Raw genomic sequence first — 24963 nt, forward strand, 5'->3', positions numbered from 1 at the left:
CCTGCCCCTCTATCCTCTCCGTGGGGTGGTTCCCCCTCACAGAGGTGCCTGCCCCTTTCTCCCCCCTCTGAGGTGATTTCCCCCTCACGGAGGTGCCTGCCCCTCTATCCCCTCCGTGGGGTGGTTCCCCCTCACAGAGGTGCCTGCCCCTTTCTCCCCCCTCTGAGGTGATTTCCCCCTCACAGAGGTGCCCGCCCCTCTCTCCCCTCTCTGAGGTGATTTCCCCCTCACGGAGGTGCCTGCCCCTCTATCCCCTCCGTGGGGTGGTTCCCCCTCACAGAGGTGCCTGCCCCTTTCTCCCCCCTCTGAGGTGATTTCCCCCTCATGGAAGTGCCTGCCCCTCTATCCCCTCTCTGAGGTGGTTCCCTCCTTACTGAGGCTGCCCACCCCTATCTCCCCTCTCTGAGGTGGTTTCCCCCTCACTGAGGCTACCCGCCCCTCTTTCCCTTCTCTGAGGCAGTTTCCCCCTCACAGAGGTGCCTGCCCCCTCTCTCTTCTCTGAGGCAGTTTCCCCTTCATAGAGGCTGCCTGCCCCTCTCTCAGGCAACACCTGCTTTTCCTGTGTCTTGGACTCTAATGTAAGCCCAGCGGACAGGCTGTTTTGGGCAGGAAACTTGCTGAGTTAGCAAATGGCATCACCCTCAACCCTAGATCTGGGACCAGTCTGCGCTAGTCACAGCCCTAGTGACTTGTGCTTCCTTGGCCACTGGGAAGCTGCACAAGCCAGGGATGAAAGAAGAACCAACTGGACGAAGGAAAGGTCCAACACTTCTTCATCCTGGAAAGGGTGGAATTAGTCTGTACATCCCTTCCCCACTGAAACCTTGCATTTTGGAGTGACCCCTGAAAAAGGAGTCCAGCCACTCTCATCTCTGAGGAGATGGAGGACCCATCAAGTGACACAAACTTCTGCTGTGGGGAGCCTCACTGGGGAGGGAATAGAGCGGGTTGGGATTTGTGTGCACAGGGATGGCAGATGATGCCATAGATGACAGGATTAGGAAGGCTGGGGAGGGCCCCAAATCTAACAGCAATCACTCTACATGCCTTCAAAATGGGTTTGCCTTGGGGCCAACCTCTCCGGAATAGAAACTGTCATAAAAATAATGTTCTTATCGCACTGAGTCTGTCTGCACTAGAAACTGTCCCTCTGCTAATGGGACCCAGAGTTCCTGATGGAATGGGGCAAAGGGAACATTTGTCCCCCTGCCCCCCAATGACATTCAAGGGCCCCCAAGTTATTATCAGGAAGGCCATAATGTGTACAGAGTTATCCAGTATTAAGCAGTAGAATAGCTGCAGACTGGACAGTCTTCATCCTTTATATAAATTATAAATCACAGCAAAATACTGACATAGTAACCAAATTTTTCTTTTAAAATTCTTAAAATCCAAGATTTTCCAGGGGTACAACTAGCTCTTGGACATCTGGAAAGTTGTTTGTTTATTAAACAGTAACATACAGGGGCCATAAAATACCATCCCCTACTCCCTCACCAGCATAACATACAGCCCTATGCTTATAACATACAGTCAGAGGCTTTTAACACCAGAAACTGTCTCTCTGCTAATGCCTGTAACATACTGTGAGGGGCAACAGTGGGGACATATTCTGGCTCATTTTAAAACTGGTTCAGTAAAAATAGATATGGTTGCCTTAAACCAAGTCTATACTATGGCACTAACCAATTTTAAAACCAGTTTAGTTTTACTGAACAAGTTTTAAAACTGGCTTTAAATTTTACCCAGGCTCCATAGCTACAATAATCAAAGGAATCTTAGAGACATGAAAATTACAGCCTATAACCCACATTGTGGGGGCCTCCATCTATTTGAGTCCCCAGAGTGCTGCTCCAAAACATATCACTAATAATAAACATAACAATCAGATTAATAGTATGTCATTTCTAAAAGTCTAAACATAGCTTTTATGTTTATATGGTAAGTCACTGTAAACCTCCTATATACTGTAAACTTCTAACAATACAGTAAAGGAAGTTAAACCCTAATTATACTATGTATTCAAAGTTACAATGAAATCAGCTTTGGAAGTGAAAGTTATATATTCATGTCTCCTTGTTGCCAGATGGAGCTGTAGGGCAAATGCACTGTTAGTGAAAATATCACATTTTGTAGATGTTTGAAATTACTGTATCAGTGATATAACAATTTTACATATTTACTTTAAATGTGTTTTAAATTTATTTTCACTGTTATTTCTTTAGATATTTCAAAGTTTGTATAATTAAAGGAGGCATGAACTAAAGAGTATTTTCTGTGCAGTTTGAAGATAATACATCACCTGTCCTACCCCTGGGGCTCACCAGTAAATGATTATATTGACCCATAGCTATGTTCAGTGAGATATTTGTCATTTGATGTTGTAGTAGCCATGGTTAGGGAGTGTGGTCCTAGAAGGGCACTATTGGCAAAATGCACCATCAAGTCTGCATTCTGGTTGCTTCCAGCGCACCCCAGGGCTACTAGGTTGATCAGAGGAATGGTTTTCTACCTTATGAGATGAGACTCAAAGACCTAGGTTTGTTTAGTCTAACCAAATGAAGACTATGGGGAGATATGATTGCTCTCTCTAAATACATTGGAGCGGTAAATACGAGGGAAGGAGAGGAGTTATTTAAATTAAGCTCCAATGTGGACACAAGAACAAAGGGATATAAACTGGACATCAAGTTTAGGCTCAAAATTAGATGGAGGCTTCTGACCATCAGAGGAGTAAAATTCTGGAACAGTCTTCCAAAGGGAGCAGTGAGGGCAAAAAAACTAACTGGTTTCAAGACTGAGCTTAATAAGTTTATTCACGGTATGGTATGATGGGACTTCCTATAATGTCATGTATCTGATCTGCAACTGCTAGCATCAAATATAGCCAATGGCTGGTGATGGGATACTATACGGGGAGGGCTCTGAGTTACTACTGAGAATTCTTTTCCAGGTGCTGGGTTTTGTCCACATGCTTAGAGTCCAACTGATCACCCTATTTAGGGTCAGAAAGAAATTTTTCCCCAGGTCAGATTGGCAAAGACCCTGGATTTTTTTCACATTTCTCTGCAGCATGGGGTATGGCTTACTTGCATCAGCATGGGTTATTTTAAACTACTGTAAAGGGTGGATTTTCTGTAACTTGATCTTTAAATCATGATTTCAGGACTTCAGTAACTCAGCTAAAGGTTTGGGGTCTATTACAGGAGTGGGTGGTTGAGGATCTCTGGCCTGCAATGTGCAGGTCAGAGTAGACGATCATGATGGTGCCTTATGAATTTAGAGTCTATGAGATTTTGATCTGCTTGGGTTTCAGGTTGAGGGCCATTACTATTTTGATAAAGCCATGCCCATGGGGTAATCAGTGTCATGTGCCACTTTGGAAAGGTTCGACTCCATTCTGGAGTGGGTATTTGTACATGAGACTGGTGTGCCTCATGTGGCACACTGGCTTGACAACTTCTTATATGCAGCAAGGTTAGGGACAGGCAACTGTCAGTACATGCTTCAGGCATTTCAGAACCTAGCCAAGGATCTTGGGGTCCCCTTTGCCACAGAAAAAAAGAAGATCCTACTCAAAGTTTAACATACCTGGGCATCGAAGCGGACACAGTTTGAAGAGTTTCTAGGTTGCCTACAGATAAGTTGGAATTGTTCATGGCGCAGATACAGGCTCTCAAAGGGGCAAAGAAAATTACTCTGAGGGAAATACAGGTGGTCATGGGGCACCTAAGTTTTGCATGTTGGGTTTTGGCTCCTGATTGGGCATTTTGTGCCCATCTGGTGTCAGCCTCCTCTGGAGTGCAAAAAACCCACTACTTTACTAGAATGAGAAGGGGAAAGAAAGAAAACTTAGAAGTGTGGGAAAGATTCCTGGAAGAATTCAGTAGGGTTTCAATACGGTGTTTGGACTGGCGGTTCAGAGCTGTGGGTACAGTCTGATGCCTCAGGAGGTATAGTTTTGGGGGTTTAGTTTCAAGGACAGTGGTATGCATACAGGTGGACAGGTGGCCAGAAAGTTGGGTGAATCAGGGTATTATAGAGGACATTACGTTCCCTTTGATTTTTTTTTCCTATACTGGTGGTAGTCACTATTTGGGGAACAAACTTTGAGAACAAAAAGGTCAATTTCTGGTGCAACAACAAATCTGTGGTTTATATTGTAAATATGTCAGCTAAAACTGCTTGGGTAATAAGGTTGCGGAGGGCCTTCATTTTACATTACTTGCCATTTAATATCCTTTTTCATGCAGTTCATGTTCCAGGAGTAGATAATGGTGTTGCTGATGCACTATCTTGATTTCAGGATGACAGAGATGGGTGTAATTTGGACGTGGTTAGAGAGGGCAATGCCTAGCCCCAAACTGCAAGCTTCAGGCAGGCGTGGAAGTTTCCTCCCTCCCTCCCCACGACGCACCACCCTGTTGGCCTGACTGGAGCTGCCCGCCCAAATACAGAAATCAAACTATGCCTATGATAACAGATTCCAGGAACTCATATCATTGGCCAGCAATGACCCACAGATGATGCCGCAACAACTCTGGAAACTTGACTCAAGACAGTTATGGGACAAGTAGAGGACTCTGTTGCCCACTCAGACTCTGAAGGCCTGTAAGGCCAGCCTTTTAGAGATCATAGACTTTATAGCACTGTAAGGGCTTCACTGTGGTTGGCCCATACCTACACTAGCTGGTGCACTATGTGGTGTCTTTGACCCACCATGGTTTGGCTCCCTCCACTATCTCTGACTGGCTAGTGGGCATGTCCTAGTGGAGTAAGTTGGTGAGTTTCCCAGACTCGTGGGCATTCCAGTGTGAAAACTCTTAGATGGGTAGTCCAGGAGGGGCAAGTGCCAGAGGGATGACAGGAACTGGAATATGGGAAACCCTGACAGAATTAATACAGGCTCTGCTGTGGGTCTACAGCTATGGGAGGGATGCCATTTTATTTAAGAGGGCATTTGTTGTTGCCTTTTTTGGCATTTTTAGAGAAAATGAGTGAGTTGGTGCCTATGGCAGCTGTGGATTGGTCCCAGCATATGCTAACTGTAACATATTTGCAACTATTTGCCTGAGTGGTGTCTCTACATTTAAGATACTTGGAAACAGACCAGAATGGGAAGGGGGTTTATGTGGTGTTGAAGGAATGTGCAGATGGATGCTTGTACTCTGTAAAGGCAATAAGAGCTTTGCTAAAGCTCAGGACCTACAACCGGGACCACTGTTCATATATGGTGATGGCAGCTGCCTGACAAGGTACTAATTCGGCATAGTATTGAGAAAAAGCCTTATGCTACAATGGACTTGACACCAAAAAATTTGGTATTTGTTCTTTCATGATCAAGGCAGTGATGTCAGTGACTGCAAAGGGTTTTGGCTCATGACAGATGCAGACAATAGGGCCCAGGAAATCAAGGTGTTGCAAGACTGATGTGCACCAAGGAAAAGATGGCAGAGAATGGCAAAATGTAATTAATCCAATGTGCTTGTTTGTTTCAGAAGCCACACAAAGCATATATAATATCTGGATTTGTCACTTGTAATCATTTCCATAGGTTTAACCAATAAAGTTGTAATTTAGATGCTTCTGAGATTAAATTACACTCTAATATAATTTGCATTTAATCTCTTGTGGTTCTCTATAAAAGTACTTGCATAATAGAGTAGGAACATAATTTCAACAAGCATTCAAGTTAAATCCCAGACATACAAGTAAGAAATCATATTACCATGAAATAGCCTCCTATGGATAATGTAAATTAAATGGAGCATGATAATTAAAATATTTGTAGATAAATATGTTTTAGTTTTTGTTGAGTAAGACAAAAGCTAAGCAGTCAGAATAACAACTAAATTAATAAACCTGACATGAAAAATGAATTTGGCAGAGCTACATTGTTTCACTGCACCTGTTCAACCTTTATAAAAAGTTCCATAGAATGTTGCTCTTGGTAGTGATATACAGGGGGAATTTTTCAATTGTTGTTGCTGCTATTCTTTTTCTTTCAATTTCTTTAAATAGAAAAAGCATGGTTTTAACATTTACAGATGATTTAGCTCCCCCAATGGTGGTTAGTCACAATATCTTCTTGTCGAGTGAAATTGACAAAAAGTTGATTACAACAGTTCAAAATGTTGCAAAACACACAAAGAGACTGTGAAATTAATTAGAAATATATATATATATATATATGATCAGCTGATCACCATACTAGTATCTTAATACACTTCCCCCTTCTCCTCATATATATTTTTTCCCCTGACTGTAAGCCCTTTGAGTCAAAAATCTTGTATTTGCAAGGCAGCTAACAAATGGGGCCCCAAACTTGCTTGGGGATTGTGAGAGAAGAGAAGTAGCCTAAAGCTGACTCACTTCTCTGTGTACTTTGTAAGCATCCCTGCATGGGCCAACCTAGAAGGTAATTGATGAGAATTGGGTGATTAACCAGTTAACAAGGAGATTCAGCTTCCCATATGGGGATTGTTGAATGGGAAACACGAAGGGCAAGAGGAGACTGGAAGGAAGGATGAAGAAGCCCAGGATGTCAGAGAAATATGAACTCTCTTCTCACCCTTTGCCTAGGGAGTATGTTGAAGTTTGGGAAAGGCCTAGGGTGATGGGATGTGAAGCTGCATAAGACATTGTAAACAGACTATGTTGTGGTAAACTTACATAAGAGTGTGTGAGGACACCTTGCAAAGAGAAATCCAGAGTGAGGGAGCATGCTTTGTGACATAGCATTTGGATACTACCACAATACAAATCATTATTATTAATAATTGTCAGCTTCCAACAGCAGGAATTCAGAACGGTTCTAATCATCTCTAGGGAAAGTTAAAAATAGCTGTATTTTTTCCCAATTGTTCTTCACACTTGTCTTACAATTTCCGTTGTCTTTTCCCAGTCTTCAGTTTTGGTTTTAGACAGAACAAGGTTTTCCATTAATTGTTCAAGATGAAGGTGAAGATATGTGTACTGTAAGAGTAAAAGAGGGTTAGAGAAGAGGATTAGATGGTGATCTGATGAGTGAAATGTAGATTTGGTATTGAGTAAATTCACATGTTTTTGTTGGTAGGATAGATAATCTAAGAACCTTAACTGAAAGTTAACTAATTCTTTTGGATGGGAGGAGAGGCTTATTGCATGTCATTATTAGGTCTTTTATTATCTGTTTATATTCATTTGCCCAAATCACTATTAAAAAAAATTCCACCAAAAGCTAATAACATTCAATACTAGTACACTGTCCTCTTCATTTCTTCCATCCCGTATAGCTGACACGTAAGTCATTTTGCTGTATCTAAAAACAATATTAGTTATTCATTATTCTTTCACACTTCATCATATTTGTCACATTCAGGATTACTTCCTCCTCTGAGTCTGACGAAGTGGGTATTCGTCCACGAAAGCTTATGCTCCAATACTTCCGTTAGTCTATAACGTGCCACAGGACTCTTTGTCTCTTTTTACAGATCCAGACTAACACGGCTACCCCTCTGATACTTCCTCCTCTGAAACACTCTTACTATGTAGCTGGTCTCAAAAAATATGGTGGCATCTAATTAGCTATAGAGGATCTTAAATATTCTTTTGCCATTTTAGCAAGGTAGTTAGCTACATTATAGTTGGGATCTATTATTAAGGTTGCCCAACATTTCCTATCAGAATACCCTGTTTTCAGTTGCTTATAACTTTGTCAACTTTTTCATGCTAGGTGTCTGCTTCTGGCTGAATATTTTTGAAAATTTCAGCCAAAGTGGGTCAGCTATTTTTGAGAATGAGGCTAGGGATAGAAATAACGGTATGTGCTCATATAATTAAGACTGTATCATAATGCATATGCATAGGGCCAAATTAATGTTGCACAATTCTGGCATTCCTAACTTTTGAATGTTTGCCTATGTAACCTTAATATTCAACTAATGTATGGGGGTTTGTGTTTAAGGTTAGATTGTGTCATTTGGGCACTACCCCCAGTAGGGGTCAGTGTGGAGCTATATCAGATGAGGGATAGCTCACTGAGGGATTGTGTTGTGTTCTTCCTCCTTCCTGCCACCTTTGGTTAATGTTCACCCCTAGATGTCCATGGAGGGATAAGTCCCTGCAGTTCCCTGATCATAATGATGTTTCTTTCCATTTACCCTTCCAATTAGAGCCTTGCTATATAATATGTATTGAACAAGTCTTCCAATACTTCTCATGTAAACCATATTGATGAATTGCACGTGTGTGTAAAAATAAAGTGCTTGTGAAAAGTGCCAGATTTACAGTTTTGGAGAATTAACTATTCTATTTATCTACATCTTTCATGAAAACTGAACAGAAATTCAGTAGGCCAGATTGTCACAGTGCCTGGCATGGGATACGGTTAAGCGCACCAATCTCTGGTCAGGCTGCCAGAATACAGGGCATATATCCCAGACTGGTGATGTACTTTATCATAATATTTCAACAAGCCAATAACAAATATGTGCTTCCAAAACACTATACTAGTTATTATGGAGCCACAGCCAGTTCCCTTCAGGCCCTCTAACCTCACATACACCACCCAGACAAACCACACTTCTGTGATATATGATTATTAAAACCAGAAATCACATATATATGGTGATTAGAGCCAGATACTCCTCCCCAAGTCAACATATATTTTAGATCTTATCCAAAGACCATGCTGGTAGTCAATCCTTTAGTAAGTAAAAATAAAGGTTTGTTTATATAAAGAAAAGAGAGTTATTAAAAGGTTAAATGAATCATATACATTACAGTTGATTTCACAGTTTGTGGATAAGGAATAGCAGTGATGTTAAATCTGCTAGCTTGTCGTAAGTCTCTCTGGATCACCCAAAAGATTGGGGATCCTCAGTCCATTGTTCAAAGCTTTTCTTTGATAGACATCATTAGACATCATAGTCCGGAGATGTGGAGAAGGAAAGAGGCAAGAAGGTGATGTCAATTTATACTGTCAGCCCATGTACATGGAAAGTAATAGTCTCAAACATGGAGTTAGGGGTCACATGTTCTACATGCCTGGCTGAGTCACTGGGCCTCTATTGTCCATATGCTTTCTGAAGCATCCTTGGGAGGGGTCCATCGGAACAGTTGATTCTCCTTAATGGCCCATCAACTTGGCTGACTGATCTGAATGTAAATCTGTGGGTGTTACCAGGAACACAACATGTTTCAGATACAAACACATAGGAAAGATTCATAACTTCATACACAATGATAATACATGCCTATAAACGGCATAACGTTCAACAGATCATAATTTTTCCAATGCTAACTTAGAAGGGCATACTTTGTATAGGACTTATCACAATTGTGCAACAGTGGTGATACATCAATGGTTATACCTGAATGTAAACATAGTCATCTTTCTTTTTATACAGTGTCACACCCCCAACACAAAACTGAGGTAGGAAAGGGTGTCCCAGACCCTGCTGAATACCTCTTAAGAATTTCCCACTCTTAACAATGCATCTGCCACTACATTTTCTTTCCCCTTAAGATGAATTATGTTCGTTTCATGTTCCTCTAAGGCTAAACTGCAATAATCTAGAATTGGTTCCCTTAGCTCTATACAGCCAAATCAGAGGAGCATGGTCACTTAATACCTTCTGTTGTACAAATAGGGCTTGAGTTTCTTAAAAGCTCACACAATTGTGTAGTATTCTCTCTTACTGATGCATCATTTTGCTCAGCCAATGTTAGCTTTTTGCTTGTGTGTGCAATGGGGTGTCTTTTACAACCCTCCCATCCATGCATAGCAGGAATCTAAAAATCAGGGCTGGCTAAGACAGTTCTCTAGATAAAGCTTTTTTTAGGCTGTGTAAGTCCTGTTCACAGACCTCCATCCATATTCCCTTTCTTTGTCCCTTTCTGTGCTATTATGGGAGCAACAATGTCACTGAACCCCTTTACAAACCTCTGTAATAGTTAACCAGACAAATAAAGAATTAGACCTGCTTCTTTGAGTTCAGGGCAAAACAATCCATTGTTCACTCTGTGTCCTATATAGGATACATCTCTGAGGTGGTATGCCTCAGATTCCCTTTTCACACAGCAGACTAGGTTAAAATGGTTTCTCTGCTGTGACAAGTTTCAAGTCTGATTACAGGTAATAACTGTGAGACAGCATTATCATAAGACTTCTTAAAATGTCTCCTACAAACTAATCTTCCTCCTTTCTTCATCAAAAAGCAGTTTCCCCCCACTTTTATAAGTTTTATCATTTGATCGGATGTTTGCATTGGAGTGTGCTAAATAAAACAAACAATCCCATCAATGAACATTTTAAAAAATTCTAGCTAATTAAAAATTAAGATTTGAAGAACAGGCTGATTATATTCATATATAATTCAGTGGTAAGAAATAAGAAAGGAGGCACATTGGATGCAGTAACAATCTGATAATTACAGCACAAATTTGTCTTTTTATTATAAGATATTAAGGTCCAAATTTGCAAGAAATATCCATTAATTTTTGGATGCCTCAATATTCAGGTGTCCAACCTGAGACACCGACGACCCAATGTTCAGAGATGGTGAACCCCTGAAACTCCCACTTTCTTGATTTGAAATTGTGGGTGACCCAAACAAGTGAAAAACCAGTCCAAGATATCTCAAGTTGAACACCACAAATAGAAATCCCCTAAACCAACCTAAAATCCCCTAAACCCTTGTGCACTATGTTATAAATAAAAAGACACAGTGCACAAGCTCAGTGTTGCTGACTGAAATTAAACAACATGCAGAGTCTCTTGTCTCTTGGTATTTTTATAAAATGCATAATCCCACAAGAATAGTATAAGAATCTACATAGGTAAATTTTCATATGCTTGTCCAACTTTCAGATTTCATCTACTAATTAATCCACAACACACAAAAGACTGCCTCTAATATCTGTTTTAGAGTGGTAAGTGTTGGTTCAGTTCCAAGACCGACTTTAGCCACAAAGACCTTTATTCCAAAAATAACATGTATTTGGTGCAATAAGACTGCAACTGTACTTTAGAAGTAGATGTTTCTTTAACTCTTTGCTGAAATTTCGTTGGAAAACAGATTTATAATAATGTTGATTTTTGAGGTTTGCTCTAAACCAACTAATCACTCTAAGACCATTCAAGAACAACAAAAAGCATCTTTTTAGGGTCCAATCCTGCAAACACTTACTAATGTTACAAGTTAAAAAATATTTAGACAAGTTATATGTTTTCAACTCAGCAGGGCCTGATGAAATACATCCTAGAATATTCAATGAGCTGATTAGTGGATCTCTGAGCCATTAGTGATTATCTTTAAAACGCACTGAAGATGAGAGAGATTCCAGATAACTGGTGCATAACTGGCTGAAAAACCATTCTCAGAGAGTAGTTGTCGGTAGGTTACAGTCAAATTGAGAAGGCATATCAAGTGGGGTCCCACAGGGATTGGTCCTGGGTCCAGTTCTGTTCAATACCTTCATCAATGATTTAAATAATGCATAGAGAGCACACTTATAAAGTTTGTAGATGATACCAAGCTGGGAGGGGTTACAAGTGCTCTGGAGGATTGGATTAAAATTCAAAATGATCTGTACAAACTGGAGAAATGGTCTGAAGTAAATAGGATGAAATTCAATAAGGACAAATGCAAAGGAAGGAACAATCAATTGCACACATACAAAATGGGAAATGACTGCTTGGGAATGAGTACTGCAGAAAGAGATCTGGGGGGTTATCGTGGGCCACCAGCTATATGGTCAACCGCGTACACTGCTGCAAAAAAAGCAAACATCATTCTGGGACATATTAGCAGGATTGTTGTAAGCAAGATGCAAGAAGTAATTCTTCCACTCTACTCCATGCTGATAAGGTCTCAACTAGAGTATTGTGTCTAGTTCTGGGAAACATGTGGACAAACTGGAAAAAAGTCCAAAGGAGAGCAACAAAAATTATTAAAGTCTAGAAAAAATGACCCAAGAGGAAAGATTGAAAAATTGTAGTTTCTTTAGTCTGGAGAAAAGAAGACTGAGGGGGAACATAACAGTTTTCAAGTACATAAAAGGTGGCCACAAGGAAGGGGAGGATAGGATAAGAAGTAATGGGCTTAAATTGCAGCAAGGGAGATTTGGGTTGGACATTTCCTAACTGTTAGGGTCATTAAGCACTGGACCAAATTGCCTAGGGAGGTTGTGGAATCTCCATCACTGGAGGTTTTTAAGAACAGGTTGTAGACAAGCACCTGTCAGGAATGATCTGGTCATTGTGTAGTCTTGCCTTGAGTGCAGGGGACCGGACTAGATGACATTTTGAGGTCCCTTCTAGTCCTATATTTTATGATTCAAGGAGAATAGTACTTACTACCACGAGCAGACCAAATGAAGTCCAATAAGACTATTTATGGTTGTAAACTATGCTCAATAATAAACGTTTGCACAATTAGGCCCTTAAATAGCTTTCTGTGGAATGTCACTGAATCTGGTCAGTTAGTCCAGCTAAATTCTGCTTTATAATACTTAGTGAATAGTATTAGTGGAACAGACCCTCATTCAGAGAGATACAAAAGCGCCTGCCTAACTATAAGCATGTGAGTAGTTCCATTACATGCTTAAAGTCTGGCATATGTTTAAATACATAGCTGAATCAGTGCCATAATGATAGAAGACTGTAAACCACATAAGGAAGCTAAATGACTGAGAGCTGCAGATTCATTATGGCTTATGTTTACTGCTTTTTGTATTGCAGAAGTAAACTCTGGTGGTGTTTCTAGGAGATACATTATTAATATTTAATAGTTTCTGCTCTAACAGTACTACACTATTCAGTACTGTTTCTATCCTCTTCAGAATAGAAAGACGTCTCATTTCCCTATTAAAGTATTGTAAGTCCTACAGCCCCTGTAATGTGTGTTGTGAATCATAAGCAGGTAGCAGTCTGTGAAAGGGATAGGAAGTTGGTTATTGTTTTATGATAATTCTTTTGTCATGAAGACATTTTCTTTACAATAGCATGGACAGCATCAGGATCTCAGCCAAGGTTTTTATTTCAGAGGTCAACTGAATTTAGCAACAGAGAAAGGAAAGACTGCTTCTCTCCTAATTTACATTGGTGTAACTCAGGAGAGCCCTGTGCAACTTTTCAGTTTTCAGCCAGGGAAAAAAGCTCTACTTACATTATTAATGACAAATTTAATATGGCATATTTTTAATTATGAAGTAGTGGAATCAATGTAATTATTCCATTACAATACAATTTTAATTAAATTTAGTATTCATTTTATGTAGACTTTTCTATCTCTAATTTTCATGATTTTATATATTTCTCTTTGCTTTGGACCTTTAGAGCAGCTTTCATTCAAAGATCTCAAAAAACTTTACTGTCATCAATTAACTAATCCTCATAAGACACCTAACAGATATATAATTATTATATGCAATGTACAGATTAGTAAACTGAGTCATTGGGAGGTTATGTGACCTGGCCAAAATCACAGCGTGAATATGTGGTAGAACAGAATAGAACCCAGATGTCCTAACCCCAGAAAAACATTCCTTCTCTTAAAACTATTATTTAAAACAATCTTACAAAAGGAAGAAATTGTAATTTGTTTCGGATCTTTGTTACTTTTGCAGAAGACAATAATGAAAGCTGAAAAGTCAAGAGACTATAAAGAACAAAGCAAAACATGAAATAAAGGTGAGAGTTAAAGCAGGAACAGAAAATAATGAAGTACAACTCTAAGTACCTAGTACCAAGTCACTAAATTTGACAATCAGATTCCTACCCGGGTGACAAATTGCCATTTGCCGCAAGTTCTTTATTTCACTTCATTTGTTCTAGCATAATTCCTTTCACCGAAGCTTTGTCCCCTTGATTCTTCATAAGTGCAGTGACTTAAATGCTTGTATCTATTGGGTTTCCGGGTCTTAAATGCTTGTAGCAGGGTGGTCACCTGCTCCTGCCCTGAGAGGTTTAAAACAGCCCTAGGAGAGGGCTGTTGCAGGAGAAAGAAGCTAGGAGGCTGATTGGGGAAGCAGCTGCAGCTGGGCCACACCCCATCAGGCCTCCCTCAGCTGGCCCTATATAAGAGGCTGGGAGCCAGATACTATCAGACTCCCTCTAGCTTCTGAGAGGGAGAGATCTGAACAGAGTACCTGAGTAGAGCAGGGCTGGAGAAAGGCAGAGGAGCTGGGTGCTCCAGCCTGGAAAACCCCAGGCTGCAGCCTGGCAGAAGGCTAATGGGTACTGGGGGTTGCAGAGGACAGCCCAGGGGTAGGCAAAGGCAGCAGGTCCAAACCCAACCCTGCCAATGATGAGTATTTCAGTCTGCCCCAGGGCACGGGGGCTAGACGATGCATGGCAGTAGCCTTATACTGGATGGGGGTTCCCTGGGGAGGGGAGACCCTGAGAGAAAGGGGTTATTGTCAGGGGGCAGCACTCCAGATAATGAGGCACTGGGTCCGGGAGGGACACAGGGGCCAAGCATTAGCAGGACACCGGCCTGAATAGGGCTCTCAGGAGGCTGGAAGAGCTAATTCCCAGAAGCAACCAGCAGGAGGCGCTGCAGGGCTGAGTCCCGCACATTACTACAATGCTGTATTAATGAATGGGAACTACCTTTTTCTGAATGTGAAATTTCAAGCCTGAAAGACTGCAGTGGTCAGCCATGGTTCTATCATGGACAGAGAATTCTAAGCTACATATTCTCCCCAAAAGTCCTATCACTTTGTTGTGCTAATAAGTTTTCTCCTGTTTCAGGCTGTTCCTGAGAAAGATAAATTGGTTTTATTTTATTTGGTGTTTTGGGTATGTGCCTTTTTTAATAGTTTAGTTCAAGATAAAGCTACTACCAATGTTAGATTCCCAATAAGTAACATACTCCTGTCTCGTAACCAGGTGGAGCACTCCACCTCACCAACAGATCTGACATGGGTAAGAGGAGCAACTGGAGGGGAGGACCCATGCCAAAAGGGTGAGGTGCTTTGAAAGCTCCTTCACTCTAGTCTCCAGTGTTCAGCCTCAGTCCTGCAGTCTCACAAAAAGATGTAATGTCCCTCAAGAGGGAGTGTAACAGGGCTGCAGTATTAATTCCAATCCCAGAATGCTCTGGGGACCCAATAGGCAAGGCCCTGCTCGTGTAACCTTGCTAAGTAGATCCTGAGGAAGGAAGTCTGCTGAGTTACTAGTGTCCCTCCTCACAGGTAGGGAACCAGGCCCAGATGTTCCTCTGGGTAACACAAAGAGAGTCAGGTTGCTTCTCATCCCACTGAGATAATTTAGAGTGGGGTAGGATCCCATTTTACATTATCCCTCCCCTAGCCCTATTACACCTTGTATCTTAACATATATATTCACAGAAATACATCTCCCTACTTACTTCTAAGATTGCTTCTTAGAATAACACAAGTAAGTCTGTAAAAAGTGACAGAGTCCTGTGGCACCTTATAGACTAACAGACATATTGGAGCATAAGCTTTCGTGGGTGAATACCCACTTCATCAGATGCAAGTAAGTCTGCAGTCTTTTGGAATAAAGATTTTACAGATAGCCTACCATAGAAATGCTGCAGACCAATAAGGTCCAACTAATCTGTAAATTACAGGAAACTGTACTGAGATCCAACTCTCAGATTCAGTCTGGGTTCCCCCAGCAGCTCTATCTGCTCCCTGTAGGGCTCAGCTGGATCTGACTGATGATACTCAAAACATCTGCTAGTTTTGTACCCCTGACAATGACAGAACTCACTACTGATTTGTCAGGAACTTCCAGCTTCTAACTGAGGGTGTATGTGTATACATGCAGGAATGTATGCCCTTAATAAAGATTTCCACACCAGCTTCAAAAGCATGGTTAACAATTTCCTGCACTCCCTCTAATGTGCTGAAATAGCAACTACTTATTTGCAGTCGCTCAAGGCTCTATACTCTCACCTTGTCTGAGAAAGTTTTCATGTCAACTCAGAGCAAGTGGATAAGGTTTTTGGCTAAATACCAGAAAACAAAAGGGGTGGGGGGAATTACACACATACTGTAACTCTAAGACTATATTTCTAGCAGAGTGCCTGTAGTTTACTAATCAATAAGAAACAATGGTTTAAGAGCTACTATATATTGCTATCAGCCTCCAGGTGTAGGCCACAGCTCTGTGGCATGATTCAGAAACGTGTTTTAGCATGTACTCCAACAAAACTGAAATTAGAGTAAAGCTTTCCCTTTGAATGTTGGACTGTGTCCTAGAAGTCATGTAATAAGTAAGCTAAATTATGGAGAAGAATTTCTTGAGTTAACCATTATTTTTGTCAGCTATTTATATCCCACTTCCTGAGATTTTTTTCCAATGGTGGGAGATGTTTCTTTTCATTTCTATTCATATATATGATATTAATTTCCATGATATTTACCTGGGCCCACTTCATTTTTTGGATTTTGCTGTTGAGGTTCTTTGTTGCTCCTTGTTGCCATCCATCTCCTGAAGAAACTCCTCCATAATTTTTTATTCTAAAAATATCAAAGGCAATTTTGGGGAAAATTTGTGGTGACAATGTATTTGAGTTTAAAGAGTTGTTTACCCTTTTGCTTTCAAGTTACCTTGCATATATCTTGATTTGCAAAGAGGGGGCACTGGATAACAATTGTATGGTGCTGACAAAGTCCTGAAGACCAACACATAAATGTCTCTCATAAAAGCTAGGATTAAAAGAACAGCTCACATAAGCCTTCTGCTTTATTGAAAAGGGTTTTTTGTTTTTAAATGTTGATTTGGTTAAGAAAATTCATTTTTACCCCAAACTGAAAAGTTGTTTGAACTTCTCCTTATGAACAATTCCTTGGTGAAATTTAGACATCAGGAACTGCAGTGCTGTGAAAGGCATTTATTTGCATTGTATAAAAGAAAAATGCTTAGTTTCCCCCCTGCCTTCTCAAAAAATAATTTAATCTAAAAGAAAAATGGTCAATCAAATGGAGAGAAAAGGGCTATTAGGTTGATCAGGGAATAGACAGCTTATTTTATGAGAGGAGATAAAGGACCATGGCTTATTTAGCCTAGGAAAATGAGGGCTGAGAGGGGATATGATTGCTCTTTATAAATACATTGGGGGAAACACTAGGGAGGGGAGAAATGCTTCTTAAAGCAAAGGGCAATTTTGGGACAAGAACAAATGGGTAAGAACAGTGCAAGAAAAAATTAGGAGAAAGTTGCTGACCATCAGAGGAGTGAGGTCCTGGAGCAGCCTTCCAATAAGAACAGTGAAGGCAAACACATTACTTTTAAAGTGGAGCTTGATAAATTTATGAATAGGTTTATATGGAGGGGTTACCTGTGAAACCGGGGACTGGACTCAATGACCCAGGAGGTCTCTTCCAATCCTGTGAGAGGAAAGTGTGTAGGGTTGTACTGTCCCAGTGGGAGATCTGAGACATTATACCTTTGGCATATATAATACTAGGAGTACTGGGGAAATGTGGGACAAAGTTGTCCCTTACTACATGCTTAGAAAAGATGCAGTATGCATCCCACCCTAACTCCATCCCACTGGCCTAATCCCCCACTGCTGCCTGGCACAGTTCTGATTTGAGATCAGTGAAGATTTGTTGATGCTCTAGCATCCATAGATACCAATAGTTTTCCCCTCCCCACGATACTGCTCTCTGAGTTAATTTTGCTTCTTTAGGGATACAGTAGACAAAAGCTGGACCATACTTAAGAACTTTAGACAGACTTCTTTAAGCTCTGAGTGAATCAATCTTCTCTGACCCTTACCGTTCTTCCATCAGAACAAACTCCTTGAGCCATTGCCATGTGCCCTATATATTTGATAGTTGTCACTTTGAATCAAATATGTTCTTTATTGAATTTGACGTTTTTGGCATATACTGTTCCTGTCACCTGATGTAGAATTTAATCGTGCTGTTCAGCTATCTCTACTGTTGTGATCATATCATCACCCATTATAGTAACTCTCTGTATGTACCAAAAGAGATCCTAATTTTTCTGCTGAAACATCTTGTTTGCAGATTTGATGCTGAACAGAAGACAGCAGAAACTGTAATTTCTGTATAGGGGGCTGAATATGCAGAAATTCAAGGACTCATCCAATTTTATCTGCCACTATCCATTTTTTTCATAAAGGATGATGAAGATAGTATTGCCTGCCAAACAGTTCAAAACTCCTTTGTTTTGTGTTTATGCAATGCTGCTGTATTCAGGTAGCATGCATCCAAAGACACTAAGAATGCAGCATTCTTCTTTCCAGTATAACAAAGCAATTAACTCAGTCCGCAGAACCCTTGACTTTGGCTCTGACTTCCTTTTTCTCAAATAATTGCATGGTAACTTTCAGTGTACTGGACAGGGTCAAGGATATCTTCCATTACTTATGACGAGTGGGATTGCTTCAGGGTTAGTGTGGATATACTTCACTTCTTCAGACCCTCCAAGGATTTTAACTACATCCTGGTACCTGGTAATTAAGCTTTCCTTGTGATTATTATTATATTAAGGAACTCCTTCTTACAAATCCTGTGAGCTTAAAAATTTAACATGAAAGGGACACAGCCTGATGATTTTCTCAAATTAAACCAAGGATGTGGTGAAAGAGGGCTAACTTCAATAGGTCAAGAGCCTTACCCAAAGGATTAGTTTTGGACTTCCTTCTGATATTTTCAAAGTTAGAAGGGAAGGCAAGATGCTTATATCATGACACTTTTCAGTTTTTTTGCTATCTGATCTCACTACAGCAAAAGCCGCCTCCCCCTCCCCGGCCCAAAACATACAGACAAGATGATGTGATGCTGGCAGACCAGTGCCAGCTCATGCCAAGGTTCCTAAGGCGCCAATAAACACTGACCAGTGTGTAGCTTGAAACCAGTCCGGCTCACCTGTGTTCATTGTTAAAATAGATGTAAGTTTATAAGAATGTGTATAGTGTTTAGACTTTACATGCAGCATCCTTCAAGCATATTATAGTAATCTCACTTATAACATCTGTACCCCATATTATAAGGTAATATTGCCTGTTTGCATTGTAAGTCATCAAACAGAGAACCAGCATCTATTAATGCAAAATTCTGGCTTTCTGCAGAAGTGGGTCCTGTCCCAAGAAGGCCCACTGAAACCAAATGAGCCATTGTGAAACATCAGAAAACAAAGATTTTGTTAATTGCCCCCACACATACACCCATGAAGAGGAGACATGCATATGGACTCAGTTCCTCAGCCTGAATTCTGGGGGAAGCGAATAAAAATCCATGACAAGAAGGAATTGGATCTCTGTGCTGTTTGGACTTTGGGAGGGCAAGATTTCTAATCCTATGCAAGGGATCCTCTGTGCTTAGCCTGGGTTAACCCTAAAGGAGATTTAGAGCTTGCATGTTACAGTAGTTTCTATCACTTTTTGAAACCTAAGATTGAAACTTATCGTTATGTTTATCTGCTTTAACCTTGTAAATAACTTTTATTTCTTTTTCTAGTTAATCTTTAGGTAGTTTATTATTGGATTAGCTACAAGCATTGTATTTGGTGTAGGTCTAATATGTAATTGACCTGGGGTAAGTGGCTGGTCCTTTAGAACTGGAAGTAACCTGAATATTTTGATTGTTGTCTTTGTGATAGATGGTACCTCACAAGCTTACTTGAGTGTCAAAATAGATAGGAATAGCCAAGGGGATTGTTTGTGACTCCATGTTAAGGTTGTTGTAGTGCCTGAGATGTTCACACTTGATACTTGGCTGGTGAAATCTATGCATGGAACTCGCAATCAATTTGGGATGTGTGCCATGCTTCTTAACAGCCTGCCCTGTGGTTGGTATTCATGCCCTTAGTTCACTCCAGATGCATTAAAGCAACTTTACCAAATCAGTCACTGCAGTATGGGAATTCAGTTCCCAGACTAGCAACAAACTGTACAGGGCAAACCCCTGTGATGGGGTGCCTGCTCCACACTGGGCTCTAAGGGATTAATAGAGCACTAGGAAGAATGCGCAGGAGGTAGCCAATCACAGAAGGGCTGAAGGGAGCAGCCAAGCAGGGCCAAGCTGGCCCCTATAAAAAGGGAACTGCAGGGCAGAAGAGGGCAGTTCTGTGCTGGGAGCCCAGGGAGGAAGGACTGTGTCTCTGGAGGGCTGAGGGAACTGCCAGCACCCTGGACAGAGCAGTGCTGCTAGCAGGGACCAGGGGAGCAACAGAGGGCTCCTGGCTGGCTGCTGGGGTTTTCAGGCTGAGGCCCTAAGGCAAAGGCAAAGAGGATGCTGGGGCCATGAGAAAGTGGCCAGACAATTCACTGCAGTTGCCACTAAGAGAAGTGGCTGAAGACTGGACTGCAGGTCCACCAAAAGAGGTGAGCACAGTGTGTGGCATGGCCGGAAGGCTGTGTTGCTGAAGAGGACGCTGTGGTCCTTGGAGAGATGTGGGTTCTAGAGCAGAAGTGATGGCGATGAGGCACCACCGAAGAGGGCACTGAGTTAATTCCCAAGACAGCCAGAAGAAGGCACCGCAGTGGTGAGTGAACCCTGTTACACAGTGGAGAATGCAGGCACATGGTCACCCCTGAGATAAAGGGAGGAAAGAGGACTGTGGGATGATTATCCAGGTACAAAAGGGTTTGAGAGATTAAAAGAGAGATATTGAAGGTGGGGATGATGAATCCAGAGTATGCAGAGGTCTTCTTTGCACAAGGTTCTGGTGCCATCCCAGGCTGGACTCCAGTATCAATATCCTGGAAGAAAGGGACTGACAGACAGCAGGGAAGGCTCAAGATCCTGCTGCAGGAAATCCTGGAGAACCAACAAAAGCAGTGGGAGGCACAGTGGTACCTCCAGACTTATTTGGGGCAGCTGGTTAAGCAATCACAGGCCCTGGTAAAGCTTCTGCAGAGTTTAATAGAAGCTGCAGAAAGCATGAGGAGAAGCCAGGCACCATGGCCAGCAGGCTGGTGGCTGGGCTGACTGATTGTTATGCCTGCATGTGGCAAGGACACTGGAAAAGAGATTGTCCCTACTGGGATGGGGGACTGAAGCCTCAACCAGAGAGTGGGAAGGAACAAGAGCCCCTCCCCCCCTCAGTAGGAAAACAAGGAGGGGACAGATATGTTAGGCCTGTGGGCAAGAAAGGCATGTAGAGGAGGAGTGCCCTTACGTAAGTTTCAGGGTCAAGGCTAGCCCAGGGAAAGGGGCTGAACAAGGGAATGACTATGGGAGGTCCGTGGACCTTGCTTTTGGTGCCATGAGAGTGGCCATATAAAAACGCACTTCCCCTTAGGAGAAGGCGAGATTGGAAAAGGGTGCCCAGGAACCAGGGTGGGTCAGACCGTCAGGGGTGGATGCAATGGTGATGGCCACAGACCTGCCAGGGAGTCAGTTCCCACCAGAGGCGGCTCCAGGTATTTTGCCGCCCCAAGCATAGCAGGCAGGCTGCCTTCGGTGGCTTGCCTGCGGGAGGTCCCCGGTCTCTCGAATTCGGCGGCAGCCTGTGGGAGGTCCACCAAAGCCGCGGGACCAGCGGACCCTCTGCAGGCATGCCGCTGAAGGCAGCCTGCCTGCCGCCCTCGTGGTGACCGGCAGAGTGCCCCCGTGGCCTGCCGCCCCAGGCACGCGTGTGGCGTGCTGGTGCCTGGAGATGCCCCTGGCTCCCACACCCAGTAGAAGGTGGTAAGGACAAAGAGGATGCTAGAGCCATGAGGAAGTGGCCAGACAATTTGCTGCAGTTGCTGCCACAGTCCCTGGAGTGACATGGGTCCTAGAGCAGGAGTGAAGAGGGTGCCAAGCTAATTCCCAAGACAGCCAGCAGCAGACACTACAGTAGTGAGTGAACCCCATTACACCCACCATTTTGTTTCCCATCTTCCCAGATTTATTTCTTTGAACTGCCCTTGTTTCATCAGCAGAGGAAGCTGGCTGGGGAGTGAGTTGCTGGGCAACAAGGATCTCATCTTTGATTGAATGTTGACCATGCCAGTCTGCCAGTTGGTCTCAGAAAGTAGCTATGGATTCCTGTTGCTGCTGTTGGATTGGAGGGCTACAATATGGAGACACATGCTTTGCTTTCATCTACCCTACACCACTGCCCTCATGATTCCAGAGTACCAGGATCACATCTGCCTTCAAGATTCTGACTCCAGGCAAATCACTCCCCTGGACCGGAGAACTCTTTATCCATGGATCAGCAGGGTTCAACAGAGAAGTGTGGAGATTTTTGTTGCTGTCTGTCTGAGACACTGTCCTTCCTGGTAACTTTTCCAAACCTCCTACCTGCCTTTTTTAAAAAATAAATCTCCCCCGTCCCCGCAATGACTTTACTTTGTTTCATCCCCATCTGATTTCCTAGATTCTGGGTTTATAGTCAATTTCAGTGTTTCAATCTACCTGCCCTAAATATACACTTAATTATTGCTGATTATGAATCATCAACTTACTGAGATTGTCGGTTATTTTTTCGATATTATCAGTTCAGATTTTTCTTTCATTTTTATTTTTGTTAAATAAGTTGAAATAAATGTTATGCTAATTTACACTGATGTAACTATTTGGCAATGTTGTTCACACTATAATCCAGCATAGACAAGACTCGAAAGGGCAAGGTTTAGTCAGAAATGTTCTGCTAATGAACAGTTATCTGCAAATGATCCAGTTATGTTGGAATAAAGTTACTTTAACAATCTGCATAACTTTCTTATCTCCACTATAGACTTGCTCTCAAATTGATAGGCTAACATTCTTCCCCTTTTTCTATTTGTGTTGTGAATAGTGCAGAAACCATGTACTCCCTTGATATGAGACTATTTCTGTTTTATAAAGTTAAAGAGAATCCAGTTATACCCCCAACTGGGTGTTTTGGGAGGTGTGGGAAGAGAGTGAGTGACAAGACCATCCCTTTGTAAACCTTCTGGAACCTTATTTCAGTTTGGATAAGAGTTATGAATTTTTAAGAGATCCTAGTCAATTCTGATCACTTCATTTCTCTTTCTGTTTTCCTATTTTTTTTCCTTTCCTGGTCTGCCTTATCCTTTTCCCTTCCCCTCTCCCTCATGTCCCCAGGGCAGTGAGAGGGAACCCAGATTTACCTTTCCTAGGTCTATAATTAACAATGGCCCAAGCAATGACACTATTCAGGCATCTGATAAAGATATATTTGACCTATGCAGTCCTTACAGCCAGGGGCGGCTCTAGACATTTTGCCGCCCCAAGCAGGGCGGCATGCCACGGGGGGTGCTCTGCTGGTTGCCAGGAGGGCAGCAGGCGGCTCCGGTGGACCTTCCGCAGGCACTCCTGCGGGAGGTCCACTGGAGCCGCCTGCCGCCCTTCCGGCAACCGGCAGAGCACACCCCACGGCATGCCATCCCAAGCACACGCTTGGCGTGCTGGGGCCTGGAGCCGCCCCTGCTTACAGCTACTATTATAAATTGTGTTTGCTGTAACATCAACAAAGTGAATCATCAGATAAAAAGAAAAAATTATCATTCATCTAAAAACACTCAAAGTGGATATTATCTTCCTACAGGAAACCCATCTTAATGACATGGAGGCAGACAAATTTAGGAGGAGGTGAATGCGGGGGTGTTTAACAGTTTCTCCTCTACAGCCAATAATGTAGCAATATTATTTCATAAAAGACTCAAATTACAAATTATAGATATAAATCAAGATGAAGGTAGACTTTTATTCTAGTGAAGGCTAAGATAAGAACATAAGAATGGCCTTTCTGGGTCAGACCAAAGGTCCATCCAGCCCAGCATCCTGTCTACCAACAGTGGCCAATGCCAGGTGCCCCAGAGGGAGTGAACCTAACAGGTAATGGTCAAGTGATCTCTCTCCTGCCATCCATCTCCATCTTCTGACAAACAGAGGCTAGGGACACCATTCCTTACCCATCCTGGCTAATAGCCATTAATGGACTTAACCTCCATGAATTTATCCAGTTCTCTTTTAAACCTTGTTATAGTCCTAGCCTTCACAACCTCCTCAGGCAAGGAGTTCCACGAGTTTACTGTGCACTGTGTGAAAAACTTCCTTTTATTTGTTTTAAACCTGCTGCCCATTAATTTCATTTGGTGGCCCCTGGTTCTCATATTATGGGACCAAGTAAATAACGTTTCCTTATTCACTTTCTCCACACCACTCATGATTTTATATACCTCTATCATATCCCCCCTTAGTCTTCTCTTTTCCAAGCTGAAAAGTCCTAGCCTCTTTAATCTCTCCTCCTATGGGACCTATTTCAAACCCCTAATCATTTTAGTAGCCCTTCTCTGAACCTTTTCTAATGTCAGTATATCTTTTTTGAAATGAGACCACATCTGTATGCAGTATTCAAGATGTTGGCATACCATGAATCTACTGAACCATGAATTTATATAAGAGCAATAAGATATTCTCCGTCTATTTTCTATCCCTTTTTAAATGATTCCTAACATCCTGTTTGCTTTTCTGATGGCCGCTGCACACTGCATAGACATCTTCAGAGAACTATCCATGGTGACTCCAAAATCTTTCCTGATTAGCTGTAGCTAAATTAGCCCCCATCATATTGTATGTATAGTTGGGGTTATTTTTTCCAATGTACATTACTTTGCATTTATCCACATAAGATTTCATTTGCCATTTTGTTGCCCAATCACTTAGTTTTGTGAGATCTTTTTGAAGTTCCTCACAGTCTCCTTTGGTCTTAACTATCTTGAGCAGTTTAGTATCATCTGCAAACTTTGCCACCTCATTGTTTACCCCTTTCTCTAGATCATTTATGAATAAGTTGAATAGGACTGGTCCTAGGACTGACCCTTGGGGAACACCACTAGTTACCCCTCTCCACTCTGAAAATTTACCATTTATTCCTACCCTTTGTTCCCTGTCTTTTAACCAATTCTCAATCCATGAAAGAATCTTCCCTCTTATCCCATGACAACTTAATTTACGTAAAAGCCTTTGGTGAGAGACCTTGTCAAAGGCTTTCTGGAAATCTAAGTACACTGTGTCCACTGGATCCCATTTGTC

The sequence above is a fragment of the Gopherus flavomarginatus genome, chromosome 4 (genome assembly GCF_025201925.1).
Source record: "Gopherus flavomarginatus isolate rGopFla2 chromosome 4, rGopFla2.mat.asm, whole genome shotgun sequence".
NCBI classification, from domain to species: domain Eukaryota; kingdom Metazoa; phylum Chordata; order Testudines; family Testudinidae; genus Gopherus; species Gopherus flavomarginatus.